The 18,043-nt window shown below is 37.4% G+C and overlaps 1 protein-coding gene across 9 annotated transcripts in view; it reads right to left on the bottom strand.

Moving 5' to 3' along the window:
- ESRRG (estrogen related receptor gamma) overlaps positions 1-18,043 on the bottom strand; it is a 696,148-nt gene that overhangs the window by 458,920 nt on the left and 219,185 nt on the right. For 6 of the 9 annotated variants that reach the window (XM_069066032.1, XM_069066031.1, XM_069066030.1 and 3 more), the window contains exon 2: positions 13,265-13,355. The exons of the other annotated variants lie outside the window; for them this stretch is intronic. The gene's annotated coding sequence lies outside the window, so the exon portion shown is untranslated. The remainder of the gene's footprint in view (positions 1-13,264; positions 13,356-18,043) is intronic. 9 annotated transcript variants of the gene reach the window in all.

Below are 18,043 nucleotides of genomic sequence, written 5' to 3'. Positions count from 1 at the left end.
TTCAGTTTTCATACTGTGATGCTAGAGTTGCAGGATTTCAACTTTGCTCCCAGAGTCCAATATGAGATGAATGCAGAACACCAATGAGTCCAATCGGCTGAGTAGCTCTGGATAGAAGAGTAGGAAACGAAAGGAAGACCCTGGGTCTTGAACATTTACTTAAGCAATGTGATATTAGCAGCACCAGCCAGTATGTTTCATTCTTGACTGCTTTTTGTCACACTGCTGTGTACTATGTAGGTCTTCAATTCCTCCTATTCTCCCTCTAACCTTTCACCACCTGCAAACAGGGTGTCATTGTTTATTAAAGATAACTAATGCCCTAAGTCTTTATTTACTTCTGTTTATTGCTATTTTAGCAAGAGTCACCAGAGAGCAGCTATGCTTCTGGTCCACTAGGGTTCTTTAATCACTGTTAGTAGGTAAAATCATCTGTGACAACTAATCCAAAAAGCAGATTATATTTATTTTGGCTACAGTGGCTTGCAATTCGTTAAAATCAACAAAGCCTTTTCATTAGCCCCCTGCTGATGTCCTAAAAACAGACATTTCAAGGGTCTCAAAGCACAGAGCTACACATATGCAGCAAAGCTAAATCTGACAGATTTGCAGTACAATTCTTAACATAAAATCTTATTAAACTAACAAAAAAGAAACCAAACCCTTCTGCTTTCATACAAAGGCTTAATAAACTGCCCCAAACAGCAAAATCAAAATCATATATGCAAGGTTTCCTGAATTTGGAATCAAGACAAACAGCAGCTGAAAACCGTATCATTTAAGTGGGGTTTACCAAGAAAAAATAAAGCTAAACAAAACTGGACTATTATTTTCAATATGGCAAAATATTTTTTAAAACGGTGGTACCTATTTCTGAGGAACATGAGAATGGACATGTCCTCAATAGGAGGACAGGGAGGGAGGGTTTTGATTAAGTACTAAACTGTTAGTGGAATCAGCAAGCCCAATGAGCTGATTGTCAAGGTCTGATCTCAGGTTTTACCAGTAGTTAGAAACATCTGCCAGAGGTTAGAGTAGAGGCAGTGGGTTTTAGGGTCTCCATCACCCCACCAGAACTTCATTTAACCTCTCTCTTCTCTAGTTCCCAGCAATAAAACCATTGCCTTTCCTACAGTATTTACCTCACGCCCTGCAGTTTTGCAGGGCAAAGCATAAAAGAGGAGGACCTCTTTATTCCTGAGTTGGATCATTTGACTCCAACTTCAGAAAAGGGGGCATTGCTGAAGGGAAGCTCATGGCAGTGATTCTGCCCAACCGCCATCACTGTGTCACCCCACAGCAGCCATAATTAATGAATATATCAAAAGGTCTACTCAAGGAGCAGGAAAGGTAGACAATGATTTATGTTTACCTACAGGGAAAATTATTTAGCTTCGCCACATCTTTCAGAATAAAGAAGCCCAGAAAGATTTCAATATGGCATGGTCTCTCCTAAACCTGGAGGGGAGGTTCAGGCAGAGAATCCTACTGAAAAATAGAAGAGAGCAAAGCCTCGATGGAAAGAAGCTCCTTCTACCAGAATTAGTCTTATTTGCTTGTAAACATTATTTGCTCTCCAGCCTTGATGTGACTGTTGTCATGCTCTATGAATTTCCATGGCTGCTGAAGCAATAGAATGACTTGTTTGTTCCCCCAGCATAATCTTGAACATTGTCAAGGATGATTATTAGATGACACCTCATGCAAGTTTTTACTCTAATATTCAGAATTCTAGTGGTGGAGAGGGGAAGCCAACAGCAGCCCTCAGGAACAAGAACTCTCTGCTCTTAGATGCCCAAGTGACTAGCGCACCAGGCTGCCTTGGAGAAAGAATGTCCAGTTCATCATCTTGAGGGCTACTGTCCAGCAGCCCCTTTAGCCAGTTCTTTACTTGGTTGGTACCATGAGCAAAACAGCTGTCTGTGAAAGCAGATAATAAAATCCAGCCTGGAAGGAAAATCCGCATACAAAGCTTCTCTCCAATGTCTAATCAGAGTTTTGTCCACAGGGAAAACCTAGCCACATCTGATATACAAGTTATCATTTTGGCTCTCCATAATTAAAACCATTGTTGCCATGGCAATTCAAAGAGTGTTGCAAATATACACACAGCTAATGTCATGCCTTTCTTGTTGATATAATTTGCAATCTCAGTCTGGGTTTGTGGTAGGGTAGAACAAATGTGACTTTAGCATACCCAGTACAACACTCAGCAGACGTGACAGGACTGGAAACTACATTATGCACTACAGGTACGGGATTCAAGTGTCTTCTCCTGAATAAATAGACAAAACCTGATGTAGGTGGTGGCCTGAGAGGCAGGTTTGTGACTAATGAAGGAATCAAGTTCTTGGGAGTCAAAGGGGAACCATCCACTACTCTTTGCTGGTCAGAGGGATGCCCAGTCTAGTGAAGCTGAGGAGGGTAACTGACACAAGCAAGTGATACTAATGTAAACAGAAGCTCTAAAAAGTAGACCACGTAAATTTCTAATTAAAAATAATTTCATTTATGTCATAACATACACTTTACATCCAAATATCTTTATGGTTCAGTGTATTTACTTTCTGACAGCAAGGAAAGGGTCAATTGTCTTCCCCCATAGGAAAGAATGGATTTGATTTTTACTGTTTTTAGGATTGTGGTTATAAGTCTAGTAAAAAGATCTGGTTTCTTTTTCTGGCTGGAGAGTGACTTTGCAAACCAGTAATAGTTTAGAGATCAGGGGAAAAAAATGGATAATGTTTCGCTTAATGCTGGGGACAGTAGCTCAAGATGTTGGAAGTAGCATATAATGTTTCCCCTGGGGGGATCTGAAGGTAGCAGGGTAGCTGACAAAAAAGCCAAGAGGGCTTTGTAAGTGAAGGGAGCTTTCATCCTGGCAAATAAGTAACAGGAGTACATGGAGGAATTTTGAATGCTGCATGCTGTCACTAACCTAGCTCTCTCTGCAAGAAGAATAGCTAAACACAGCACCAATTACTATATTTCATGGCCACTCTGTCTCACTGGGATACAACTTGTTGTGGGATTAGTGTCTAGAGAGAAATTCTCAAATAAGTGGTTATGGTTACTAAAAGACTACATGCTCAGCCATGGCAACCTTCTTCTTTTAATTTCAAATGTGATCCCAGCCATAACCCAACAGTTCTGCCCTCTGATGACAGAGTAAAATCTAATACCGTACCTGAAACTTTATAGATACTTTTTTAATGCTATGTACATAACATATATACAACACTCAAAATTAATTCTCCATTTTTCTACCTTGCTAGCAAAATAAAAAGGGCCTATCCTAAGCAAAGGTTCTTCTGGCAGGGAGACTTTCCCCTAATCAAAAATTATGAAGGGCCAGAGAAAAAGCTCCTCTCCACAGAGGGTGGGAGATGAATGAGAACAAAGTTATGAATGCTGACTTGGCCTAAGAGGGGGCTAGTAAACTGACAGATAGCAGCCTTTGCTGAGAGCAATTCAAGGGTCTGGGGAATTTCAGCCAAACACACAAAGGAAACATGAAAAGGGCCAATGTACTGAACCTCTGTAGGAGAGGGAACAAAACCTAGCCACCTTAATGGCAACACAAACCCAGTTTAAGGAACTATGTTTGTCCTGTTCTGTAGCTGAGGTGAGCATGATAATAAATAGGGCAGCTGGTAGGAACCTCTACAGACATATCGGGATCTTTAAAAAAAAAAATTAGAAAGAAGCCACATATCTGTACTGTAGAGAAGTGACAAAGTGAGAAGGGGCCACCAAGCCCAACAACAATTCCATTTATTTAAACAATGCTTTTGACTCAAGACTTGTGTGTTTCAAATTTGAGTAATTTTAGAAAATACGCCCCAAAGGCAATTAGAGATTTGTAAGAGAGAACTAATAAGAAAGGTTAAAGGAATGAAATAAGGCTGAGTATTATCTTAGTAAAACTCATTCTGGAATATGAACAGTGTCTTATAGTAGCAAAGGAAAAATAAGAAGAAATGGGCCCCAAATGAAGAATGAAAAGCCTGGATTAGTCATAAGGAAAAATATCTTTATTGAGAGGGCCATACACACTGGAATTGGTGATGAAGGACAGTTGTCTCTCTCCTTGTCTAGGGACCCCGAAAACAATTCTACAATAAGATTTTAAGCATCTTATCATCAGGACAGTATGCTGGGGTCTTTTTTCCATTGTAAGCAAACACCCCTTTATCCCTGAGCCATCTCTCACATCTTCCTTCTGTCTACCTCTGCTCATGGGGTCCACTGTCCTTCTTTTGACACCTTCCTATCCTATACATCCTTCAAAGCCTAGTTCATGCCTTACTTCTCCATGACCATAGAGGGATTCACCTCAGATTCCTACCTTCTCTATTTTATCCTTCTCTAAGTATACATACTCCTATTTTGTAGTTGTCTACATGACATAATCATTTCATTGTATCGATATTAATGCTGTCATATCTTACATCTACCCAAATTAATTATTGCTCTATTCACTACTTAATTATTTATTCAAGTTTTTTGTAGCCCTTCTCCCATTCCCAGTTAAAACAGAAGTTCCTTGTGCACAAACACAACTTCTTATTAGTTTGTACTCCATAGCTTTTAGCATAGAACTAGATAATAATAGTTAACATTTATATAGTGCTTCCCATATACCAGGCAGTGTACTAAGTGCTTTATAATTATTATGTCATTTGATCTTCACAACAACCCTGAGAGGTAGGTGCTATTATCTCTATTTTACAGATTAGGAAACTGAGGCAAACAAGGTTAAAATTCTTACCCAGGCTCACTCAGCTAATAAGTATATGAGGTTAAATTTGAACTCAGATCTTCCTGACTTCAGGTCAAACATTTTAACATATAGTCTCTCTTTAATTCAATCCACTAAACCAGAGGAAAGAGAAATTCCATTACCTAGCATGTTGTAACTTTTTTTGTATGTGAAACGGAAACTATGTGTGTCTAGTGTAAAAAAAAAAAAGGTAAGATATGATGTTGGGAAAGGAGGTTAATAATTGGATATTAATCGTATGTATGTACATGAATACATATATTCACAAATATACCTACCTATTCACTTATACACTAAAATTCACATATACATCTACCTATGATTTCATTTATATAGAGAACTTGCAAGAAAAATAATTTGAGACACAAACAGTTAGCAAAGGAAGTAGTTTATAATAATGAGATTTGGATTTTGCATCACAGTTGACAATATAGGGTTGACAGATTCCTGGCCAGAAATGAAGTATATACCTAAGAAAGAATAGTAAGGATCTGTTTTCAGTATGTATTCCATATTTAATTAAAATGCTCTAAACTGAAAAGAATGGGGGAGGAGAAGATTGTTCATATATATTCCTTAAGTTGGATACCACAGAAAAGAGAAACCACAAAGAATGAAAAAGAATACCAGATGAGATTCATAGGAGGAAAATCCAGGACAGGAAGCAGTGGTAAAAGCTGTAGCATCAGCTATGTATGCACAGATGTCCAAAGCTTAGACAATGAACAAGGCGAACCTGAGATCCCAATGCAAGAGAGCACTTGGTATTGCAGGTAGCACAGAGATGTGATGGGATAAATCCCATGACTGGACTATGTGTCTGGATGAATATATCCTATTCAAAATAGCTAATAATAAGGGCGGCTAGGTGGCGCAGTAAATAGAGCCCCGGTCCTGGAGTCAGGAAGACCAGAGTTCAAATCCGGCCTCAGACACTTAACACTAGCTGTGTGATCTTGGGCAAGTCACTTAACCCCAATTGCCCTACCTTCCCCCTCCAAAAAAAAATAGCTAATAATAACAACAACAACAGTAATGGTAGCTAACATTTATATAGCACCTACTATGTGCCAGGCACTATGCTTAGGTATATTTATATATAATAATTGTCAAGACAATTATTAATTCACTTGATCCTCACAAAAACCCTGGGAGGTGAGTGCTATTATCTCCATTTTACAGATAAGGAAACTGAGGCAAGAGGTTAAATGACTTGTCCAAGGTTACACAGATAGTAAGTAGAAACAGTCAAATTTAAATTCAGGTCTTCCTTACTCCAGACCCAATGCTCTATCCACTGTGCCACACAGATGCAAACAAGATAAATAAAAGGGAAGGGGGAGGTAGCAATACATATTAAAAATACTCATGTAGGGAATCTAGGATGTGTGTGTGTGTGTGTGTGTGTGTGTGTGTGTGTGTGTGTGTTGGGAATCGAGGGGGGAGCACAAGGAAAAGTATTCAAGTAAAACTAAAAGAAAGGAGAAACACAAATGATTTCATCCTTGGAGTATACTACAAACAGCCTGGACAGAAAGATAGTAGATGAGGAGTTTAGAAAACAGATAACAAGCCTGGAACAGCGAAGTATGATGTATTAGTGATAAGGAACTTCAATTATCCAGATAGCTGTGGAAGCTTTCCCTGTGCCAAAATCAGGACAACTAATAATTTCTTTACTAATCTTAGAAATTCATCCTTTTAAAGGTAGAAGAATAAACAAGTATGGGAAATTCTTTTCTGGAAATGAATTTCACTAGGAGGAAGAAACTGGTTGTTAGGGTGGAAATGAGGGAAACCTTGTGGAGGATGTGCCTACTCTGTCCTCAAATTGATGAGTGAAGAAAGGAAATCTGGTTATAGTCTTACATAGACCCTAAGATTCTGGGAAAGAAGATTTTAAAAGGTCCACAGGAAAGACACGTAGGCTCTCATGGACTAATATGCTTCAGGGGAAGTCAGTCCAGGAGGGATGGGAGAAGCTCTAGAATTTAATTCTGAAGACAGAAACGGAAACAATTCCAATGAGGGAATTTATCTAAATAAAATAAAGTGAAATAATTACTAACCATCTTAGATTTTTAAAAGAAATGTACAGAAACAAAGTGAGGGAAGGGAAGGTAAATATGAGTAAGGTGTGGTCCTAGTAGAATGTCAGAAAAATTAAAGCTCAGAATGAATTGAGACTGGCAAGAAAAGCTAAGGACAACTAAACCAGTTTGTTGTTGTTTTTATGGTGGTTGTTATTTTCTTAAGTTACAATGGGAGAAAAACAAAGGTCAAAGAAGGGAGAAGTCCTTTGCATGGGGTGGATGTGACAATGATAACAGACAACAGAGATGGCAGAGTTGCTCAAGTCTTAGTTTCTATTGTAATTGAAGAGGATAACAACCATTATATGGTAAATGACAGAATCAAAACAACTAGTAGGGCACTGATACCCAAAATAAGTAAGGGGACAGCAAGAGAACAGCTAGCTGACTTTGGTGAATTCAACTCCGCCTGGCCCAGATGAACCACAGCATGAGTTCCCGAGAGACCTAGCAAAGGTGATGGCCAAAATGTTGTTAATGATAAGGAAAGATCATGGAAAATAAGAGAGGGACCCAAAAAACTGGAGAAGGGCATACGTTCTGGTTTTCAAAAAAAGGCAGTCTGCAAACTGAGCATAGTAAGATCCTGGGAAATTTTAAGAATGAATCATTAAAGATATTGTTGGCAAACATTTAGAAAATAAAGTGGTAAATGATTATAAAGACGAAGCATAATTTAACAGGATTACTAAATTACTAGGTGAGGAAAATGCTGTGGATACAGTTTACCTAGATTTTAGCGAAGTTTTTGATAAAGTATCTAATATTATTCCCATAGAGAAGGTGGATGCACATATATTAGATGAAAATATAATTGGCTAGATTTAGAATTATTTGGATAGCTTGATGGTTCAATACCAATGCAGTAGCATATCTCCAGGGAAGTACCCCAGGGATCTGTAGTGACAGTGTATGTGGCTTAACATTTTTACCAATGACTTGAATAAAGACTCACAAAATTCAAAATGATACAAATCTGGGAAGGATAGTTAGCAGAGTGGATGACAGAATCAAGATATGAATTAATCTGGACAAACTCCAGGGTTCAGCATTCTCTAGCTTCCAGACCAAATCCAATCTTATGTACAAATGGAAATACCATTCTTACCTAAGGAATATACAAAAAGCCAACTGGATCTGGCCCTCAGGCTATATACTTTGGTAACTCATGGGCTATAGCATTGGGTCAAATATAATAAAGTGATATTTGATAGGAATAAATGTGAAATCTTGAACTTGAGCACAAAAAATCAACTTCACAACTATAAGATTAGAGAAGCGTGATTAGAGAGTAGTTGTTCAGAAAAAATATAGGGTTTTTAGTGCATTGTCAATATGATGTGGGTCCTTATCAGTGTGATGAGGCAGCCAAAACAGCTAATGTGATCTTGGGCTGCATTAAGAGGAGCAAAGCTTACAATTAGAGGGAGGTGAGAGCATTACTGTGCTCTGACCTCATCAGACCTCCTCATCTGTGTTCAGTTCTGGGTACCTCAGTTTAAGAGGGCTATTGACAAACTGGAGAATATCCAGAAGAATTCAACCAGGATGAAAAGAGCCTTAAGTCCATAACATGAGGAACAGCTGAATTAAGTGGGCATGTTTAGTCTAGAGAAGAGAAGACTCAGTTTGGACTGCTATTAAGTACCTAAAGATGCTCATCAGAAGGAAGGATTAGACTTGTCCCGTTTGGTCTGAGCGGGCAAAAATCAGGGACAAAGGGTATAAGTTGAAAAGACGCAAATTTAGATGGTGATAAGAGGAGAGCTTCTTAATTGTTAGAGCTGTCCAAGGGTGGAATGACCTGCCTCCCCTTCTGGATGAATATCCACTACTAAATGCTGAAGCTCAGTGAATTCCTGAAGGCACCATGAAAAAAATTACAGGGACACTAAGCCTCCATGAAACAAGAATACTTGGCAACCTCTGCATTATTGTCACTATGCCTTTCTCTAAAGTATGTATTTTTTAAAATAAAAAAATAAAATAATTCTTATAATTTATATAAAACATAGACTATCAGGTATAACTCCTTATAAAGGAAATGAAATGAATGTATTCTACCAGGTATCTAATGTATAAAAATATTTCTAATGTCTTTCCTCTAAAAAATAGTAATCCTGAAGTTGCTACTCTGACATTTTTTGGTAACATCTAAATGTGTGTGTGTGTGTAACACCTATATGTATGTATATGTATACACACATATGTTTCAATTTGTAGGTATAAATTAGTGGTATGATAACTAACAAATAATTTCATTAGAAACAATGATACTTTTGTTTTTTGAAGGGGGGAAGGCAGGGCAGTTGGGGTTAAGTGACTTGCCCAAGGTCTCATGGTTAATAAGTGTTAAGTGTCTGACGCTGCATTTGAACTCAGGTCCTCCTGACTTCAGGGCCAGTGCTCTATTCACTGCGCCACCTAGCTGCCCCAACAATGATACTTTCAAAGGGAATTGTTTACCATAAGTTTCCTCTTCATAAAGTAGTAATTAACTTTTCTCATAAAGGCCAAGAGAAATGTGAAAAAAAGAATGTGAGGAATATTAATGTACCCATAAAAATTTAAGAATTCTACTTTACTAGTTGATTATAAGCACCAATATTAAATTTCAAACTATATGTCAACATCATAGAGTCCAAAGTAACAGGAAAAAGGAGAGAAAAAATGTAGAAAGCCTTCATACTTGTTTAAATTTTAGGACCAAGATAATAAGGATAACGTAATATAGTGAGAAGAAGTGAACACAAAAGCTAATGCTGTCAACTCCTGATTGTGCACACTAATGGAAGGGAGCACCACACAAAACATCAGATAATCCAAAGATCAATTACTCTAAATCGTGTCTTCCCCTCGGCAAATTTACCTTCCTAATTATGATTTGCTGACATTTATATTAAAATTAGTTTGTATTCCCAAAGCACATAACAACTCATAGTGGGGGAAAGGATTCCCCAATAAAGCAGAGAGGCATATGGAAGCCATTCTGGCATGAATAATTTTCTATGAATTATCCATAAAGTGAGTAAACAACACATGGATAATTGAGAGTTGACTATATATCTCTTATCTATCCACCTACTTTAAAATACTTAAAAACAATTTTTTTTTGCATAAATAATGATGAGTATTTTCCAACCAACCAGTTTAGGGCTGGAATAACCAGAAGCTTTGATAAATTCTTCCAGCTTTCAGCTAATTCTCAGCCATAATAAGCATCCCAGATAAAGACATTAAGATATGAAAGTAGTCATGAATAGAAGAAACAAAAATTGCCTTTATAGTCCATCTTGGGGTGCATTAAGATACTGAAATACAAATAATACAAAAATAGATCCAAGTCATTTTTTTAAAGTAAACACAGCCCAAACTGAAGAAAATGGGTCTCATGAAGGTTTCATTGATTAAGTGATTAGTTTGCCAGTGAATGATTATTAGTCAGAGAGGTTGGAATTAGTCACTTCAGCCCTGCCTCCCATGAATAAAATGCGGGGAGTGCTCTCTCTCCCACCCTCTGTGACAGATGATATCTGTTTTCTCCTGTGAGTTTGAATTTAAGAGCCACTGAAGCTCAGCAACAGTATATTCTGGCTCAAATGAGCTGAAAATTGCATTCAATTTGAATTTCAAAACTAGAGGGGAGGAAGGGGAAAAAAGCTCAGCACCCATCAAGACTGTACTTCTCAACTTCTTCCTACTATTTAGCTGCATTCAGGCTGGCGGGGGACTTGAAACTCAGTATATGATGTAGAGAAAGACCACTGTTGGACTATTGCCCAGTCTGAGTTTAAAAATAAACTTTTAATAGTTAGGATCAAAGCAAACCTTCATTTTACATACACAATGCACAATGCATCCCATCCTCAAAGAAACAGATTTATCTTTTCAAGTCTCCAATTGCATTGGTTTCACTCATATACGTTGCAGGTTCTAAACACAAAAATGAACTCCCTGAAGGACTTTGGGAAAGCAGATTTTGTCCATAAAGCGTTAACCCCCATTCAACTTCCTTAAGGCCTCTGATTTGCTATAACCAGAATTTTTGGTTTGGTATCATTGTGCCCTTTTCTACCCTCACTCTTCCCAAAGACCTGTTTATCAGATCCTCTTTTATCAAGAGCTCTTCACCATTTTCGTATCACAGACCTCTCTGGAAGTCTGGTGAAACCTATCAAGCACACATCAGAATAATGCTTTTTAAATGTACAAAATAAAAGGAAACCAATCATATTGAAATACATTTATCAGTTTTTTTGGTGGAGGGGAGCAAGGGGGGGGGGGAAGGTAAGGTTATTGGGGTTAAGTAACTTGCCCAAGGTCACACAGCTAGGTAAGTGTCAAGTGTCTGAGGTTGGATTCGAACTCAGGTACTCCTGACTTCAGCATTGGTGCTCTATTCTCAAATATTTTTTTTTCCTTTTGGAGGGCAATTGGGGTTAAGTAACTTGCCCAAGGTTACACAGCTAATTTTTTTGTGTGGGTGTTAAGTGTCTGAAGCTGGAACCGAACTCAGGTGCTCCTGACTCCGGGGCGGCACTTTTACTCACTGCACCACCTAGATGCCCTTAATATTTTTTTACAAACAAGTCAACAGACTTCCCAAGTTAAAAGATCCCTGTCTTATATGTGATTAGCTCAAATTATACAATAACCAAAAAGTTGTCTGAATATCCTTTTGTTTTTAATCAAATGATTCTTTAAGTGAACTATAAGAGGATTATTATAATCAAGGAACCCTATGTTGAATCCCTTTATAAAACAAAGGATATCTCTACAAAAAAAAATACTTCATATATTAGGAAAATTTGAATTTTGGCTCATGAGGTTTTCTTAAATCAAACCACAGCTGTAGCTGATAAGAATGAAAAAGTAAAGTTGTATGGATAATTCTTGGAGTCTGAGGACCTGGGTTTGAATCTCAATTCTGTTATTTATTATCTACAGGCTTACTTTATTTCTCTTTTTTCTTTATTTCTCAGTTTCTTCATGGGTAAAACAAGAAGAGCAGACAACATTTTCTGTTTCTAAATAATACGCTCCTAATCTAAATTCAGCTCCCATACAGAGAAGAACAGTAGATGATACACTGAGACCAAAAAGCAGCATGAATATGGGTCCAAACTTGACAATTTTATGTAAAGGGGCAGAAAAAAACTTCAGATATTCCCAGTGCTTAAGCCAATCATAAATGACAAAACTTCAGAAGGTGGTATTAACCCTTTGAAATTATGGTTAAGTCCAATAGTACAAAATGAAACTAATTTGATGAATGGCTCTGAGAAAATATGTTAGTTTTTCCTTAGGGAACATCTTGAAGGTCTGGTCCTGTATAAGTTTGTAACGGTACACTGGTGACTTGACATTGAGTTTAAAAATAATCTCAATAATACCAAAGTAAAATGTTATTTTACGTACATAATGACTTGACACTCAGGTTAGGTTGAGGATTTTTCACGGTAACTAGGAATGCTAGATACCACAAACTTTTGTTTCCAAAAGGCACCAATTCCCATAGGATTAAAAGAAATGAAAAAAAGGTAGGCAAGAACTCAATACCCTGGAGGGTAGAGAGATATTTTATTTCATAGTCTGTGGCAAAACAAAGCTTTTATATTTTTTATCTGGGGGTGGCTAGAAGAAAAGGGAATAGTGTAGTTTGAGGGGTAGGCAGAACAGTGCCAGGCAAAAATACTAGATTTTGAGCCAGAAGACCTGAGTGTGAATTACGTCTCTGCTCCTTCACACCTCAGTGACCTTTAGATAGATTGCTATTAGGCCTCAGTTTCTTCATTTGTAAAATAAAAAGTTTGGACTAAATGTTAGATCTCTTACACTTTTAGATTCCATCACCCCAAATGTGAGAATCCCTGGAAAGTCTGCCTATGGCCACAAGGATTTTTCCAAGCCATTTTATGGTTATCTCACCCTGAATTTAGGGAATAAGCTTTTTCCTTCGTGTAATGCATCACTATTGCTCCTCAAAAAAAAAAAAAAAAAGAAATTCAGTTAGACCCTAAAAGCCAGTAGAAACAAAGGTAGACTATCTGCTTCCACTGAAAACAGTTTTTTGCAAATTCAAAGCCAACGCTTGGAGTTGAATGGTTTTTACTAACCACATTCAATAAATTTTATTTGTCTAAATATTCAATATTAAAATAAAACTTTTAAAAATAAAAATGAGCTCTCATATTTTTAATAAGTAAGTACTAAGATTAGTTCTATGTCCCAGAGAAGTTCATTTCCTAAGTAAGTTGCTTGCTATTACATTGAAGGACAGTAAGCAGATAACAACTGTGTTTATCATAAGTGATTATCATAAATGTGATTATCAATGATAACCTGACAAGTGTTATATTTGTCACATGGCACATGAGGAGCAGCTTACCTTTCAAACTTCAACAATGTGACCACAGGAATTTTTCTTACATCTTCATAATTTAATACTATTTCATTGATGAACCAGTAAATTGCCAGCTCTATTCATTTATATGACGTGATCAAGGATCCAACCCAAAAAAAAAGGGAAAAAAAATGTAAGGTCAATTTTCTTGGCCACTACATTTAATAAAATCTACCAAGGCAATAGGGTTAAGCACATATTAATATATATGACTTTGGATGGAGACTTTGCCTTTAGCAAATTTTAAAAAATTTTCCTATATCCATACCCAGGATTGTATTAACACTCAAAATAAGTTAGTCTTTATTGTTTTAAGTTTTCTTCCCTCTAGATTTTATGTGCTTTATTAATCTTCTGCTCTTTATTTATAGCTAATACTCTGTTTGAGGTTTCAAAGTATTTTCCATTATAACCCCCATTTATAATATTGAGAAATACTGTTTAATCAGAGGGATCAAAGGATTTCTTGTTAGTGGTCCCAAATTTATGCATTTCTCCCAGTGTCAGGTGCATTTATTTTTTCTTTCTTTTTTTTTCAACAATATTTGGCCAGATAAAAGAAAAGGTAAGGTCAATCTTTCGCTTAGAAAAAAAATGAGAAGACTCTATTTTAAATAACTCCATTGTAAGAGAATTTTTAAAAATATGGTTCCAGGTAAAACGCTTCCTAAGGGAAGCCTGCCTTCTCAAAGCCAGCTATATCTTTTCTCTCATGAATGAGGACATTTTGGAGTACCAATGGGATCCTTTGACATTTCAGAGTACCAATGGGATCCCTTTGATGTCAAGGGGAGCTCTGTGCTCAGTTCCTGGCAGTGGGGTGCCTGCTACCAAAAGAGCAGCTGATAGACCCCTAACAGATTAGCCTGGTGAGTACACACACGGTTCCTGAAGTACAACATGTGGGAAAACTAATTAGCAAAGTGGCACAAGGCCATTTTCCATTACACCCTTGAGGCCTACTTGTGGCAACTGTGTACTTTAGAGAGTGAGTACTTCAAAGAGGGTTCCATGTTGTGATGAGAAGATTCTATGAGAGGCCTGTTAACAGTATTCACCAATGCAGACCTTCAAACTCATATTTTTTTCCTTTGTTTTGCCTTTTTTAAGAGAAAAGGAAGGTTAAACAGCAAAAGAACAATTACATAAAATTGAGGTTGCAATTCTTCCTTTCTCTCACTTTCCTAAAATAGGAAATCAGAAAAGATAGTTTTCAAGAAATCTTGACTAATCAGTCATTCTGATGGAAGAATTAATAAAAGTAATTTAAAAATAGGGAGTATTTTTAAAATCAATAATTATACACAGAGAGGTATAAAAGCCCCACAGTTTACCCCGCCTTAACTTAACAGGAGTCTTGAATCCAAGTAGGGAACATGCTAGTAGGTGAGAAGTTGGGAGACTTTCTAGTTCATGGCAGAGCATAGGAAAAAGGGAGGATTTATAACATGTGGAAATATACAAGTCATCAATGTCTGGAGTAGTATATAGAGCATGTTTAGTATCACTACATTAGAAACACACAAAGAAATATTAGGAGACATTAAAATATATAATCCCAAATAATATTAAAGGATAAGAGATGATAGTTTATTCATGCTGATTATAAAGAAGTTTGGGATTTTATAAGTGTAAAAAAACTTGCACAAAGAGAATCTCTTTTTATGCATATTATATCAGAAATGTTGCTTTAAAATAGTCCATTTGTGTGTAACATCATCCATATAATGCTGCCAATGGCAATGAAACCTGAGATCACTTGCTGCATGACAGTGAACTGTGTAACTTTACATTAAAAAGATATAAATTGCCTCAGCTCCTGTAAGAAAAGGACTTAAATAAATGCAAGGTAATATTGTATTATAATAGTAATTGTCTTGGTCCCCTTCTCCTTCTGACTCCAAGTATACATCCATTTCCCAACCACTGCTACACCTCGTCATTTGAACATTCCATATGATATGTACAAATGGCTGGTGTATACGTGGAGGAAAGCTGCTGCCAGAGCCGGGGAGAAGAAGTGCTCTCTGGGACACCTTGCTTCCTTCAAGTCATGTGCCAGGCACCTAGGGCTATGAGGGGGATGGAAAAATTGGAGGGGAGAGAGGGTTCTATTGTTCTTTGGAGAACTATCCAGGGAATAAATCCTGGGAAGAGGGTCCAAAGGGAATAATCTGAGACAGTGTTTCAGAAGTCCCAGACTCAGGGGTCTAGGTTAAAGCTAAACCGATCCTTTGTTTCTGAAGAGGACCAGAAGGATAAGGAATCAAGAACTGGACATCTCCATTGACTCCAAGTTTCCATAAATGTAACTGCCTCTCATCTACCCTGTTTTCTCTGATTATCTTCAACTTTCAATTCCCCATTTCTCTCAAGAATTACAAGGAAAGAGAAGTAGGGAAAGGACATATTACTGTCAATTTTGTGGTTCCTTTTTGGCACATACTGATGCACAGTAGATGCAGTTTCCCGTAGAATCACTTGTAAATGGTAATAAAGCTCTCAGGCTATCCCACAAACACCTATTTAGCCTATAATGTAACTGAGATTCTAAACATTTGTAACAATATGGGTGTTTTTTTTTCCTACTATCTGTTGCTTCCATATGTGAGATTCTTCTACAATAACCAACTAGATATAAATTGTGGCATTCTTACTATAAATGAAATCAGAAGATAAAAAGAAGTTGCAGCCAAATGGAAGACTGCAGCTTGGATTCTTCTTAGAGAGTCAAGTAAAGGAATTGGTAGCATTGGTCTTATCATGCATTCTAAAGGCAATCATTTTATGAGACATTTGGTCACAATATAGTGCAGTGCTCATACAAAAAGACCACCATAAAAATAATTGCAGCTTATGAACCAATATATCTGTTGCAGAGGATAAAGGAATAGAGGTGTTCAGAAGGACTTGATAAGATTCTCCAAATTAAATCAACATTCAGTGACTTCACTGCCTAGCAGATAGTAGGCTCTTAACAACTGCCTGTGGACTTATTGAACAAAGGCGTGCTTAGGCAAGGATAGCAAAAAAAAAAAAATACATAGGAAAATATGGTCCAAAAGTAAAGAATGTGAGAGGCTCCCCTTTCCTCATCTCCAGAACTATAACGATAATATATAATACTTCAAAAGGGAGATGCACAGAAGCAAAAATTCAGAAAGGAAAAAAAATTAAATATTCATCTCTATGTAATTTTAGGAAACAAGTATACAACCAAGTATAAAGGAATTTCTCAGCTTTTCTATCTAACTACTGTATAAAACATGTACTTAATGGGCTCTGATTATCAAGACAAGGATGCTTTGCTTTGCCTTAGAATATGTAACACTCAACTATGTGTTTAACTAATATATAGCTAAGATGGTTCCTACTCTCAAAGGGAGGTAGGGCAAGACTGAGAGAGTGGAAAAACCATGAGAGGGTCAGGCACTCCAAGAATGGATCAGCTTTGTGAGCACCAAAGGGTTTATTGGGAACTCAGAGGAAGCACACAGAGGTGGGGAACCTGTGGCCTCAAGGCCACATGTGGCCCTCTAAAACAACTTCATTGTTCTGTGAAGTTTGGATTCAGTCATAGGGCCACACTTGAGGACCTAGAGGGCCATATCTAGGCTCAAGACCACAGGTTTCTCACCCCTGTTTTAGCCACTTAGATAATTTATAGCTTAAGGTACTTCCCTTCAAGATAGCTGCAGTCTAAAGGAGGGAAAGAACATTAAAATCAACATAAATATTTATATCAGTACATTGAAAGAAAAGGGACGGGGCAGAGAGTATGTGGGTGGGTGGGAAAGTGAACTATATGTTTGATCCTATTCCTTCCAATTTCCTTTAGAGAACCTTGGTCAGATAATGTCATATACTTTCAATCCTCCCCTCTCATCTCATTTTATCTATAAAAATGTTCTTTTTTCCCTTTGGACCCTCCTCTCCTTGAAAAAAAGGTTCTTTGAACCTTTCCAGTACTATCTATTTTAAACCATGGTTCTATCTATTTCTTCCCTTTAAATTCCACGCTTATATGTCGACACCGAGTGCCTTGACTACTATGAACCTCTCCAAATATAATACCATGGGTCACACTTTGGTGCAGTGCCTAAAAGAAAAATCTAGGACTAGGGAAAGAGAAAGGAAAGTCAACAAACATTTACTAGGTAACTACTATGGGCCAAAAGCAGCTAGGTGGTGCAGTGGATAGAGCACTGGGCTTGGAATCAGGAATTTTTATCTATTGTCTTTCCCAATCCTTACTAGCTGTGTGACCTTGGACAAGTCACTTAACCTTGTTTGCCTCAGTTCCTCATTTATAAAATGAGGTAGAGAAGGAAATGGCAAACCACTCCATTATCTCTGCCAAGAAAATCCCCAAATGGAGTCACTACCATCACCACTAGGTAACAAGCACTGTGCTAAGTGTGTGTGTGGGGGGGAGGGGGGAACAAAGAAAAGTAAAAACAATACCTGCTTTTAAAGAGCTCACAGTCTAATGGAACCTCAAAAAAAAAAAAGTGAAAACAAAGTCCTAGGCAAGAGGGGCCCTAGAAAGCAGCCTTATAACAGCTCCTAAGGAAAGGAATGCAAATAAAAGTAATTAAAGAAGAAACTTCTTCATTTTCCTCCCCTCCCTGAAAGAACTGAAGGTATTCAGGTGAACACTGTACATAGTAACAATATAGTAAGGATGGTTAACTATGAAAGACAGCTCCAAAGGACCCATAGTAAAAATGCTATCTACCTTCTGAATGAGAACTGATAAGCTCT

Source organism: Petaurus breviceps, unplaced genomic scaffold (genome assembly GCF_028583685.1).
Source record: "Petaurus breviceps papuanus isolate PSGF00001 unplaced genomic scaffold, PetGlider_PUasm1.0 90702, whole genome shotgun sequence".
Lineage (NCBI taxonomy): Eukaryota > Metazoa > Chordata > Mammalia > Diprotodontia > Petauridae > Petaurus > Petaurus breviceps.
Note: the sequence above shows the minus strand (reverse complement) of the source record. Positions and strands in the feature narration are given on the sequence as shown.